This window comes from Lathyrus oleraceus, chromosome 6 (genome assembly GCF_024323335.1).
Source record: "Lathyrus oleraceus cultivar Zhongwan6 chromosome 6, CAAS_Psat_ZW6_1.0, whole genome shotgun sequence".
Lineage (NCBI taxonomy): Eukaryota > Viridiplantae > Streptophyta > Magnoliopsida > Fabales > Fabaceae > Lathyrus > Lathyrus oleraceus.
The window spans coordinates 280,198,331-280,210,302 of NC_066584.1; positions in this window are offsets into that span (position 1 = coordinate 280,198,331).

Sequence of the window (11,972 nt, forward strand, 5' to 3'; positions counted from 1 at the left end):
GCCAATGCCAACTTTCATGTAACCAAGTGCTTGTAATTTGAAACTTCACCTGATACATCATTGAAGATCCATTTGAGTTCATCTGCAACATGATCATTGTGAAGCTGTTATTTTGAACTTGTGACTTATGGCATTGTGGAATTCATCTGCTACATAGGAAAAATTTGAAGAAGATCATGGAGTTGTTAAGCTTGGATGTGGCTATCTTTATTTGATGCCTTGCTCTTCAAGTTAATATTGTGTGCATTGTTTGTTGCTTGATTCTAATGTCCAAGGGAATTTGCGTTTCTATATGACAATCTTGTCCATTGGATTGCAGCCCATTGGTCAGATCTTTTCAACTCTTAACTTTTAAATTTATGCTTAGGATTAGTCTCTTCATCTCCGCCCCATCTCTTTAATTTCAAAATCTCTCCCTCCTTTTAAAAACTTCTTTGTTTGTACTTGTTTTTTTTTTAAACTTGGACCATTTTGCAAACTAGAAACTTTGGCCTTATGCCATTGCATTTTTAAACTTCTTTTCTTAAATAAACATGTAAATAAACTTAACTATACTTGACTTAAAATTTTCAAAACCAAAAAGAACTAACTCATCCAAACCATTTTCTAGGCCTTTGTGCCTTTTAAACCTAATTTTTGTTAAAAGCAATGCATCCACTTTGAAATTTGTATCACGAACTACGAGGGTTTGATCCCTCATTTTCATGTTGGTACGTAGGCACAAGTCCGAAGGTCTTGTCAAACACAAAAATATAATTAATGAATTCTTATCTCATCCCCCTATTCTATTTTCTTGCTAACATCATTTGTACAAAATACATATGCACACAAGAAAGGGCTCCCTAGGAGTACCTATGACACTTTGGGTGCTAACACCTTCCCTCTGTGTAACCAACCCCCTTACCTGTATTCTCTGACATTTTACTAGTTTTGATTTGAAAACTTCTTATTTTATGGGTTTTGTTCGTACTTTTCCCTTTTCCCTTGGAAACAATAAAAGTGCGATGGCGACTCTTGTTATTTGATGTCTTACTTATCCATAGCTTGATGATCATGAATTTACCGCTACAGTTAACTCCTACAGGAGGCTCTAGCAAGGTCCAAACCTGGTTTGTGTACATGGAATCCATTTCAGATTTCATGGCTTCTAGCCACTTCTCAGACTCGGGACCAGTATGGCCTCTTGATAGGTCACAGGCTCATCTTGATCCATGAGTAATACATCACCTTAATCAGTTATGAGATATCCGTATCTCTCAGGTAGGTGACGTATCCTGCTTGACCTACGATGGTCTTGTTCTACTTGAGCAGGTTGCTCTTCCATAACTACTTGTGTTTCCTGCTCTAATTCCCCCATAGGTGTATCAATGCTTTGTGATTCTTGAATTTCTTCAAGCTCTACTTTCCTCCCACTGATTCCTTTGGAAATAAAATCCTTTTCTAGGAAAACTCTAGTTCGAGCGGCAAACACTTTGCCCTAAGAAGGGTTGTAGAAGTAATACCCTCTTGTTCTTTAAGATACCCCACAAATAAGCATTTGTCAGATTTGGGCTCAAGCTTAGTTGAAATTTGTCGTTTCACATAAACTTCGCAACCCCAAATCTTCATGTAAGACATATGTGGTTTCTTACCACTCCATATCTCATATAGTGTATTCTCAACCTTTTTGGATGGAAAACGGTTAAGTGTGTAAGCTGCTGTCAATAGTACATGACCCCAAAAAGAGATTGGAAGATCGGCGTGACTCATCATGGATCGGACCATGTCTAACAAGGTTTGATTTCTTCTCTCAGATACACCGTTCCATTGGGGTGTTCCAAGAGGAGTAAGTTGGGATAGGATCCCACACTCTTTCAGATGGTCATCAAACTCTAGGCTTAAATACTCACCACCTCGATCTGATCGAAGAGTTTTAATATTCTTACCTAGTTGGTTTTGTACTTCATTCTTGAATTCCTTGAACTTTTCAAAGGACTCTGATTTGTGTTTCATTAAATACACATAACCATATCTACTGAAATCATCAGTAAATGTGATAAAGTACTGAAAACCTCCTCTGGCAGGTATGTTCAGTGGTCTACATACATCAGTATGTATGAGGGACAAAAGATCATTAGCTCTTTCACCTTTTCCTATGAATGGAGACTTTGTCATCTTTTCAATTAAACAAGATTTGCATGTCTCATATGATTCATAATCAAAAGAGTCCAAGAGTCCATCTTTATGGAGTTTGGAAATGTGTTTCTCATTTATGTGGCCTAATCGATAATGCCAAAGGTAAGTTGGATTTAACTCATTAGGTTTCATCCTTTTAGTATTAATGTTATAAATAGACATTTCAAGATCAAGGACATATAGTCCATTGTTCATTTATGCAATAGCATATAATATATCATTCAAATAAATTGAGCAACAATTGTTCTTTATTATAAATGAAAAACCAAACTCGTCCAAACAAGAAACGGAAATAATATTCCTGCTAATTGCAGGTACATAATAACAGTTCTCTAACTGAATTATTAAACCACTAGGTAAAGTCAATACATAAGTCACTATGGCTAAAGCAGCAACCTTTGCTCCATTTCCAACTCGTAGGTCAACTCCACCTTTTGCCAAATCTCTACTCCTTTTTAGCCCTTGCACATTGGTACAAATGTGAGAACCGCATCCAGTATCTAATACCCATGATGCAGAAGTAGATAAATTAATTTCAATAACAAAAATACCTGAAGTTGAAGTCTCTACTCCATTCTTCTTATCTTCCAGGTACTTTGGGCAGTTTCTCTTCCAGTGTCCAGTCTTACTGCAATGGAAGCAGGTGCCTTCCTTTGCTATGCATCCACTAGGCTTCAAAGTAGGAGTCGTGGGTTTGGGTTTGGCAACTTCCTTGCCTTTCCCTTTTTCAGCCTGCTTGGTGGGTCTTTTGTTATGTCTCTTTCCATTTCCGATCATCAAAATGGACTTCCCTTTTGACTTCATATTCTGCTCAGCAGTTCTTAACATGGCTAGAAGTTCAGGAAGAGATTTGCCCATATCATTCATATTGAAATTAAGGATAAATTAGCTGAGTCTATCTGGCAACGATTGCAAGATCAAATCAGTCGCAAGTTCCTTTCCGAGGGGAAAACCCAACATCTTAAGGTTCTCCACATACCCAATCATCTTGAGCACATGGGGACCTACAGGGGCTCTCTCAGCTAACTTTCCTTGAAAAAGAGATTTTGAAACTTCAAACCTTTCATGCCTTGCCTGCTCTTAATAGAGCATCTTCAGGTGTTCGATCATATCAAACGCTACCATGTTCTCATGTTGCTTTTGCAACTCTGAGTTCATAGTAGCTAGCATGAGGCAAGCAGTTTCATTGGCATCATCGACATGCTTCTTATAAGCATCTTTTTCTGCCTTAGGTGCAGAACTAGGAGGTTCCTCTTTAGGAACAGGTTTCTCCAAGACATACAACTTTCTATCATGTTTGAGGACAATCCTCAGATTTTGGTGCCAATCCAGAAAATTTGTCCCAGAATTTTTTTTCCTTATCAAGGATTGATCGCAAAATGTTGTTAGAGGTGTTTGTTGTCATGGTAATCTACACGAAAATAATGAAAATATAAGTATCAATAACATATTTAATTAGGCCTTTAATTAAATATGCTCCAACTATTTTACTTAAAACAAATGACCCTTACCATTTGATTCGGAAAATCCCGTTGGAAGATTTTCTAGTGGGTTGAGATCCACATTTCACTTTGTTTTAAGTCCGCGTAGGCGGATTACACAAAACTAGGTTATTTAGGTAGGAACTCCTTCCAATTGTATCTGATATAACTCTCGAATATTTTAGTTGGGTGAATAACTCCTTATCCCAATCCATCATATGGATCAATTCCAACTATTGCTTCTAAACATATATAATATTATTATAATTTGTTTAGTTAAGTTTGACCCATTGTTTTAGCAATTGGATATTACAATTATCCTATCTCACCTTACTAATATAGAACATGCACCTCGCGTAGGCGAAACCTACATTATTCGATGCTAGTCTTGATGAGTGCTAAAACTTGGAAAGCATAAACTTAATATTTAATTTGAGGGAATTTACAATAATTCTGATTTCACTGGCTTATTTATCATATAAATCGTCTCTCACATGCATCAACGTACATTCACATGCATCAACATACATAATGAAATAGTTATGACCCCTAGCGTAATTGTTCTCCCAAGCCAATTAGAGAACCTAAGCTAACCTAATAACGATCTAAGCTTCTCCAAGCAAGATCTTCAAGGTTGTCCTCCTTTGATATTGTATTCTTCTCTTTCTTCATAACATTACATTACATAAAAGAAACTTGTTTTACATACGAGGGAGTGAGATGAGAAAAGAAGTTACATTAAGAGATTAAAAGAGAGGCACGACACGCAGGTCGTATTTTAAAATCCCAAAACAAAATAAAGGAAAACTAAGGCCATAACCGATCACCACAAGAGAATAATAATAAACACATTATTATTATTAATTTAAATTCTGTTAATTAATTAAAACCAAATTAAATTTCGGTGACCAATCATACTACGCAGAGTTAGTCGGGGGTCAGCTCCCCGGTCAGCCGACGGGGGGCAGAGCCCCAACGCAAAATTTTAATGAACAATTCATTTGAAATTGACGTTGTTTTTCGCATCAACACTTGATACTTTAAAGCACAACACTTGCGCAATCACAACCCTAATTGCATAACTCTTTGGCAACACAACCCTTGTGCCGTCGTGAACCCTAATGCACCAATTTCAGACCATCAGACACACCTCGATTGTTAATTCAGTATGATTGATCAACACGTCATTGCTTCACCAAACTAATGTCGGATCAAGAAGCAAATGACCATTGATCGCTCAAAGGAAAACAATCATTAAGTGTTTGAATGAATGAAACAGAAATAGTATATCATATATACCGTATTTTACATCAGGATTACTTATATCATATATATAACTTGATCGATCTCAATTGCGTAACCTATGGACGATCCATGCATCGTTGTTTCACCATACTAACGTCGGATTCCAAAGCATAGTCAACATCAATCATCCAAATCGTATACACATGATGCCAAATTTAATTACTCGTTTATTCTTTGATTCATTCTGTCTTTTAATCGTATTAATACAGAAAATACAGAAAATAAACAGCTATCAGATGCATGGTTTCGTAAGTGGCTCTGATACCACTGAAGGAGAAGAGCAATCCAAAACGCAGCGGAATTAAAAAAACTCCTTTAGTGATCCTTACGAATATGCATGATCAGTGATAGAATCGTTACCTCTTGTGGCGATTGAAACCTTTGATGCAGATCTATGGAGCAATCATGAACGTTGAATGGTGACAACGCCTCTACTCAGTCCACACGAACGAATTCCTTCAATCTAAGTGCTAGCTGTTACGAATGAAGGCTTTGAGTGAGAGAGAGAGAAACAAAATTACAACTTCACAAATGCTTCTGCACAAGGGTTCTATTTATAGAACCACTTGTGTGGGCTGCAAGCTAAAAAGCCCACTTAAATGTATATGGCCCATATCTTATAATATGCCAAAATCACTTAAGCCTGTGGTACCTTACCATATTTCGTATTCTACTTAAGTACACCGTACCTTACAATGTTCTTCAATTCACTTAAGTGAACCGTACCTTACGGTGTTCCTTAGTTACTCTATCTCTCATCAATCCGTCCTTTTGTGTGTGACCCTGTAGGTTTTCGTGGCATTGACAATTATATTAAATCACATATTTAACATAATAAAAAGTGAGCGGTATCTAGCAACATATCACTGCTACCCAAGACACAAAAATGTCATGTGATCTGACAAATCCTTTTGTGATAATACTTATGTGTATAATTACCTTTTTGCCCTTATGTCTATATTGAACACAAGGCATAGACCGTATCATCCTTGTCCAGTTCAATATTGGGCCCATAGAAATTTATCCTGTTACGCAGGATGGGAAAATTTCATCTAGGTCATTCATGGCCCTTAGCATGCTTTGTGGAGTACCCATCAACTGTCTTTATGGTTATCCAGTTACGGACAATGTTTGATCAGCAATAAGGCACTCGACTCTACATATAAGGTCCATAGTGGTTTCAGGTCGAAGGGTGGTATACACCATTATCACCATGAGAATAACTTATGACACTTTGCATAACATTCTATATAGTATTCTCATAGCGGGTCAATCCAGTATAAATATTACTCTTAATATTCATACCTATGTTTAAGACTTGATAACTCCTTATCCATGATCCATGAGATGTGATCATCAGTCTATATACATAATAGTCTTAATGCTTTAATTTTATCCCACTTTACAATAAATCTCGACTACAGATACTTTAAGAATAGTGTCCTTATGTTTAATGGGATCTCATGATTAAGTCACACTTGATACATTAAATGGACTAACTATTCTAGGGACTTTATTAAACAAACATAATAAAGAAAAATCCTTTTATTATTAATAAATAATTCAATAACCAAAAGTATTGGCCTCTAGGGCTTACACCAACAAGATTTACCACTTAACAAGATCTTACCCAAGAGCAGTATTGTATGAGCTCTTCAAAGTAACAAGAGCTTTCCCAAAAGCAACATGAAGCCACCAACTGTGAGTAAACCACTTTTAGATAGAAGGTTACCAAACTTTAAGGAGAGTTGGATGAGGTCAATAAAAAGGCAGAGAGATGGCATAAGGAGACTGAGGAAATTTCTACTCTAAAAGGGAAGGTGGAAGCTCACGAGGCCGCTTTTGATTTGTCTGCCCGAATCAACAATGTTAAAAGCACTCTGGTCGACAAAGATAAACCCCTAGAGGGCGTAAAGTCTTTCGAGAGGGTATGAGCTTCTCAAATTTTTTCTTCTAAAGAGGCTTGTGACCAAGAAAAGGAATCTTACAAGAAGCATATTCAAGATTTGGGGCGAGAGTATGTGTCGCGGCGCGAAAAATACCCGAGCGTAAGGAACGCTCGAAATATAAACGAAACAGAGTCGCCACCGAACTTTATTTATTCCCAAAGAGGGAAATGGGTACATTTTATCGAATGGGGATACAACACAATAATTAAATCATTCAAGTTTTGAAAGACAGTTATAAAAATAAAAGAATCTCGTTGTAAGAAGGCCCAAGAGAAAGCCAAGGGACTCGGAGTAAAAATCAGAAGTTGAACTACATAATTTAGCATAATGTTAAGCAATTGTAAAGCAATTCATGTAGGAATCACCATATCCGAGGTCGGTCAACAAAACTCTATGCGTGTAAACAATTTCTAAAATTAAATTGAATTTTTTTAACTATAAAATTGCTACGCAACCGTGAAAAATCAATGAGATCAATAATTTAAATATTTTATTTAACCATTAAAAAAAATAATTAATCAACTAAAATAAACAATTATTTAATTAAATCAATAATTATAATTAATCAAATCAAAAATAAATAAATAAATAAATAAAGGAATAACAAGGATGTAAACCGTGAATGTGAGGGTGTAAAAAAGCATGGGCTTAAAGCCCAAAGTAAACTCTAATCCTAATATTAAGATTTTTTAATAATAAAATAAAATAAAAAATAATTAAACTAAATGGGGGCCAACCATCCGCCCTTACAATTACATTTTTTAAAAATCCATTACTAAGTAACAAGATTAATCAGTGAAAATGAAGTGTTGATGTACTCATAGGTTTCAATGCCATGTACTGAAAAGTTTAAATTAAAAGCTAAAAGAAATAAATTAATGCAATGCCAAAGGAGTAACAACATAATCCAAACTAACCAAAACAAATATGCAAGGATATATCATGCTAAACAAACCTTTAAATAAATAACTATACCAGTTAAAATATAATAAAATAAAATTAAAACACTTCACAACAAAAATAAAATAAAATAAATTAAATTAAATCCATACATAGATCCATAACAAACTAAAATATAATAAATAACAAAAGAAAGTTACCGAAAATATTAGAAAAACAAAAGATATATTTCACACTATCAGTAAAGCATGTTCCATTTTTGCATTGTTCATCATACTTTCATGGCTCACAAAACACAAGTATATGAAACCAAAAATAAACATTATGAGTAAAAAAGGCAGCAACTCTTCCACTCTAACACCCACCTGTAAATGCAGCAGTACAAATATGAAAGAATCGAAGAAAATATGGTGAGAACAAATACCTTTGAGTTTGAGTGATCCTTGTTGCGTACGCTTTCCGTTGAGAAAGTAAGACGGTCAAATGGTGTTGCCGAGTTCGTCGTGGTGTGTGAAGGAGAACGAATGGAATGATGCAGGTTTTCTATTGGAAGCTTTACGGTGGAAGGGAGATATCTCGCGGTTGTGGTGGTGACACGGTCAGGAATTGTTTCCGACGATGCATGACAGTATATGGTGGAGAAAATGTGGGTGTTGTTTTGTTTACATTGTTATGGTGGAAGACCTTTTTTTGAAGAAGAGAGATTATGAGAGTGCTGAGTGTAAAAAATGATTCTTCTTTTTTTCTTTTTCTTTTCTTAAGTCTCTCAAGTTTGTGATATATATATATATATATATATATATATATATATATATATATATATATATATATATATATATATATATATATATATATATATATATATATTGAATTTTCGTGAGAGATATTTTAAGGCAATGTTTGGATCTTTGCCAAATGAGCAAAAAGATTTTTTTTACTTCATGAACTTGAATTGGCCGCGTGGCCTCTTCTTGTGGTTGGAGACTTTTTCAATCACATGTCAAAATATATATACATGATATTATTATTTTTTAAATTAATTATAAATGATAAATAAAATTATTTTCTTAAAAAAAAACTATAAATACTTAAATAGTGTAAGAAATGTTAGAAACAAATTAACCTAAACAAGTTAAACTATTTTAAATAATAAAAAATAACTTAAAATCAAAACAATGGAAAATTTTAGTTAATTATCACATGTACTTTGAAAAAAGATAAAAATAAAAGGATTCGAAATTAAAAAAGACAAAATAAAATGTTCGTAAAAATAAAATGAATGCAACAAAAGGATAAACACGAAATAAAATTCTCGAAAATATATAGGTTTTGATCAAATTTTGAAATAAAAATCGACCGGTTAAAAGGCTCAAATTGATTAAAATGCGACTGAAAAAGTAGTCAAAAAATTAAAATGAGCACACTTGGTTAAACTACATGGACCATAGATTAATAAAACTGACGTCTGCAAGCTCAATTTTGTAATTTTTCGCCCGCTAATCCGTAGCTCAGTTGAGGAACGATTTGACTGGTCTGTCTGTAGATCCGAAAAGTTATTTCGAGCGATATTTTAAGTGTTATGCGGAACAAAATGCATATTGTGACAGGTAAAAAATGTAAACGGCATGTGAATGTATCGAATTGTTGACTTGATAATCGTGAACAGACAATCGATTATAAATGAATCGCCCTTGTACGATTTGCTGTTGATTCTCAAGCACAAACAAAACCTACAAAGATTCAGACGACGACAATACTCTTGATTATCACCTTCCGAACCTCTAAAATACGATGTAATAAAAATAAGCGATGCAACGAGATTGAGAAATCAAGTCTTTTGGCTTCTTAATCAACAGACGACTGAATAAGTATTATCAAAGTCAGATAAAACGTCAGAATTCCTGACTTTTTACCTGAACCCTGATGAATGCTTTAAATTGATGAAATACACGACAAAATGGATCGATTTATGTTATGCTAATGCGAGTGAAAACTCAGGGTAAAATTTAGGGTATGACAGTATGATGACATTGTCGATGAAGGCATTAAAGGTGTCATGGATGTTTTCCAAGGGGCTATTATGCATATTAAATTCCTCTTCCCATTAATCATGGTTCCATGGGAAATGATGGATTTACAAAAGAAGGTCGTTGATGGAGAAATCATAAGTGATGATGAGGAAGCATGTGAGGCCGATGAAGACCCGAGGAAATATGATGAGCATGGACGTGAGGTGTGATATTTGTAATTTCTTTGAGTAGTCTCTTGGTTGTTGGGGCCCATGTACCATATTTCAGACAATTTTTTCTCTTAATCACTTGTAATATTCATTTCCCAATGTCACTTGTTTGCTTGCATTTTGTGGTATTGCTTTAATTGCCCACGATTTTGTTTCATTGCTTTAATAGCCTGAATTTTGTTTCACCTCTTTAATTGCCTACAATTTTGTTTCATTATTTTAATCGCCTATTATAAGACCCTAATTTTGACCCTAAGATCCCTCATGGCATCATATCATTGCTCATTGCATTTGCCTCAAGGATCATAGCATCTTGGCTCCTTGCCATTGGGTTGGGACTTGAGAGAGTTGGTTTGAGACCACCAAGCATGCTTGAATTGTATATTATTGCTTTTCTCATTTTTTTTACTAACCAAAAGCACAAAAATATGTCACTAACTTGTTTTGTTTTGAAGCTTAAGCAATCATGTGATCCAAGGCTCCTAGGAGGCTCATATGCCCATTGAAGTGGCCAGATGAAGATGAAAGAAAGCATGACAATGGTTTACAAGGCTCTCAATAATCATACATGCCTACCAAGTATCTCAACTTGTCAATTTGATCAAGATAAACCAAAGGGCTTGAGGATTGTTTCCCAAGGAAACCCTAATTCAAATGTGCATTGACTGTGCCTTGCTCATGAAGCAACCTCAACCTATGATCAAATTAAATCAAAGTAAGTTATTTTATTCATCATTTTATGCATATATGAGTCTATGTGAGTGTCCTCAATCATTCATTCATCAAGATTTGAAGTTTGGACTTGAGAAGTTGACCAGTTAAGTCATCTAACTATTTTGAAATCCACTGAGACCTAACTTTTGATGTGTTTGTCAAATGAAGATGACCTCAAGATAAAAACTGTTCTTAAGAGCCATATGAACAACTTTAATGTTCATAAAAAATCCATTTGAAACCTGGAGGGTCATCATTCATTTCAAAACATTATAGGTCATTTTGACTGAAACCCTAATTTTGGGTCAACTTCCCAAGGACCTAGCTCACTCATTTTTTATGAATTTGAGGTGATACCAAGTGCATTGGAAAGTTTGAGATGTCTACTTAAAATTTTTTGTTGGACAAAATTTCATAGTGATAATACAAAACATTATAGGTCACTTTGGACCAAAGCCATTGAATCTTGAAAAAGTCCAACTTCAAGTGCCCATAACTTTCTCATCAAAAGTCTAAATGATGCAAACTTTAAGTCCAAATTGATTGTATTGAAAATATGTACAACTTTTATGTTTTAGGTTTTGTCATTTGAGGATTGCATCATTGACACAGAAGGGCTTGAAGTTGGTCATTTTTGGCAAATTTTTCAAATACATGTTTTGTACCTTGAACTTCATGGCCAGTTTTCAGAATTTTCCAAACTCCAAATGAATTTTTGTTCAACATAGCTTTTGTTACTTATGTCAAGACCTTTCAAAACATTACTCACATGCCTATGTTTGAATTTTCCAAATGGGACTTTCAAAAAGGGGAACTTTTGTGACCATTTATGCATTTCATGTTGAATCTTGATACATAAGCAAATGTAATGCAAACTGCACGTCCAAACCTTTTCATCATGGTTTCAGCTTGCAAAACCATTTGATTTCGGGCCTCACATGCGCCTGTACAGGCCCATGCATGGAGGACCCAATTCTCATGCGCACGAGTTCCATTCCCTTGCCTTGCACTTTCATCTATAAATAAGCACCTCACTTCATTGAATAATCAACCTGAAGGCGCCTGAAACCCTGCTGGAATTGAATCCTAACCTCTCACCAAAGGAATTTGAATTTGAATTTCTCTTTTTCAAGTTTGATTTTCAACAACATCAGTTGATTTTCAACACTAATTCCTAAGCCTTGCACTCATACCACACCTCAAGATCAA